General features: G+C 41.7%; 1 pseudogene; it reads left to right on the forward strand.

Annotated features, from left to right (window-relative positions):
- The first annotated feature begins 375 nt into the window (after window positions 1–375).
- LOC130830374 (40S ribosomal protein SA-like) lies at window positions 376–1,152 on the forward strand (annotated as a pseudogene).
- The last annotated feature ends 1,313 nt before the right edge of the window (window positions 1,153–2,465 follow it).

Genomic DNA, 2,465 nt, shown 5'->3' on the forward strand with positions numbered 1-2,465 from the left:
TTTTGCCATTTTATTGATTCTATATCAGAGCCATTAAAGAGCAACACTATTCAATTCAGGAACTCTGAGAGCTACATCTGACTACCAACCAGATCATGCAGTTTCCTAAATCAGTGGGTGGCAATTCAAGAGTCCTTCGGGACATAGTTATACTGAAGCAAAGAAACAGTGACACGTATTCAGTAAAAGAAATTGTCATATAGAGGAATAAGTGAATCCTTTAGAAGGTGTATTTCTGCTTTGTTTCAAATTTCTCCCTAAAATCAAGGAGTGATATATTAAAAAAAAAAAAAAAAGCCACTCAGAGCTGCTGAGAGAGAGTTCCATGTAGCATTGTTTTGGGATCCCAGCTTAAATTAAAGGGAAACTTTCACAATGTCCAGAACTCTTGGTATCCTACAAATGAAGGAAGAGAATGTCTTCAAATTCCTTGCAGCAGGAACCCACTTAGGTGGTACCAACCTTGACTTACAAATTAAACAGTACATCTACAAAAGAAAAAGTGGTGGCATCTACATCATAAATCTGAAGTGAACTTGGGAGAAGCTTCTGCTGGCAGCTCATGCCATTGTTAGCATTGATAACTCAGCTGATGTCAGTGTCCTATCCTCCAGGAATATTGGCTAGTGAGTTGTGCTTGTGTTTGCTGCTGCTACTGGAGCCACTCCCACTGCTGGCTGCTTCACTCCTGGAAGCTTTACTAGCTGGATCCAGGCAGCCATTGATCTACGTAACACAGACCCTCCTCTGTGCTATGTGGATATCACCATCCGAGCAACAACAAGAGAGCTCCCTCAGTGGGTCTGGTGTGCAGGATGCTGGCCCGGGAAGTTCTGCACAGGGGCAGAACCACGTCCCTGAGAACAGCCTCAAGAAGTCTTGCCTGATGTTTCCTTCTGCAGAGATACTGAAGAGATTGCTAAAAAGGCTGTAACCAGGGAGCAATGTCAGGGCAAATGGACCACTCCAGCTCTTGAGTTTACTGCTACGCAATCTGAGGTTGCAGACTGGTCTGAAAGCACAAAAGTGCCCTCTTTGCCTATCCAGAAGTTTCCTAAAGATGGTGGTACTCAGCCCACCACCAAAGACTCGTCTGTGGTTCCCACTGCTCAGGACACTGAATGGGTAAGAACAACCCCTGAGTGGTCTTAACCTGCCCCTTAAGCTTAAGAAATAAGGTTGAGAGAAAATAAAGAGCTTTTTTGAAAAGAGGATTCAACAATACAAGTGTTGTGGACAGAATGTGTACCCCTAAAATGCATATGTTGAAGCCTTATCCCCACAGTGTGACTGTATTTGGAGATATGGTTTTTAGGGAGGTAAAATTAAGGTTAAAAGAGGTCATAAGGGTGGACCCTGACCCTCAGGACTGATGTCCTTATAGGAAGAGAAAGAGACACCAGAGCTCATGCCCCTTTCCCACAAGAGCCAGGGGAAGAAGCCATGTGAGGACACAGAGAGAAGGGACAGCTGCACACCAGGAACCAACCCTGATCTTGGTTGCACTTCTGACCTCCAATCTGTGAGAAAATTATTTTCTGTTGTTTAAGTCATCCAGTCTGTGGTATTTTGTTATGACAGCCCCAGCAGAGTAATGATACAGCAAGTATCTCTAAAGAAATTATTCTACAGGAGAGCAAGAATGGTATTCCTAATAAAAAGAAATAGGGGGTGAGGGATAGAAGAAAATATAGTTTCTAAAAAAGTGGATAAAAGCTAAGAAAAAGCCAAAAAAAGTTATATTTGCGCCAGGATAATAATAAGAACAGAGTGCCATAAATCACTGTCTGTTTCACTCAAATCTGCAGTAAAACCAAAGGGTTGTGCTATTCACATGTCACAGAACTTTTCGGAACCCAGCATACTTCTATGTTGTCTTTAAATTGCCTACAAATGCCACTATCCTTTTTGTTAGTGGACTTTGATTGAGATGCTGCAATGGACAGTGTGGAGATGGCATAAAAGCTCACAGTATATTATGAGGCTGTTACTGGTTTAGAGAAGGCCTGTGCCTGAAAGGGCACAAGCCACCCAAAGGCAGTAGATAGATGGTCAGTTCATGATGTTACTTGGAACAGTGCTATCTTCAATGTCTTATCAGATGCCCCAGGGGATTTTTATGGAGGATTAAAAACATGACAATAAAATAGTGACTGTGAGAGTTGCAATGTTGTGGAAAAGTAAATAATATGGTTGCTAGAATCAGATCTAATAATATGTCATCCCTGTAGGGTGTATTTGACTTCATGGAAAAAATTCTTCTATATAAAGGAGAGATCAAACAATTGAAATTATGAAAATTATGTTTGTGAAGTTCCCATTGGCATAATTCAGAGGGTACCTCAGCATTCTATTCCTAGTCATATGCGTGTAGCCCAAGTGTCCCCAAGACCTTGCTCTTTTCCCTTGATTAGACATAAATCTCAATTCAAGGAAGATGCAACAGCCATCACAGAATTGTGGAT

The sequence above is a fragment of the Hippopotamus amphibius genome, chromosome 10 (genome assembly GCF_030028045.1).
Source record: "Hippopotamus amphibius kiboko isolate mHipAmp2 chromosome 10, mHipAmp2.hap2, whole genome shotgun sequence".
Taxonomy (NCBI): Eukaryota; Metazoa; Chordata; class Mammalia; order Artiodactyla; family Hippopotamidae; genus Hippopotamus; species Hippopotamus amphibius.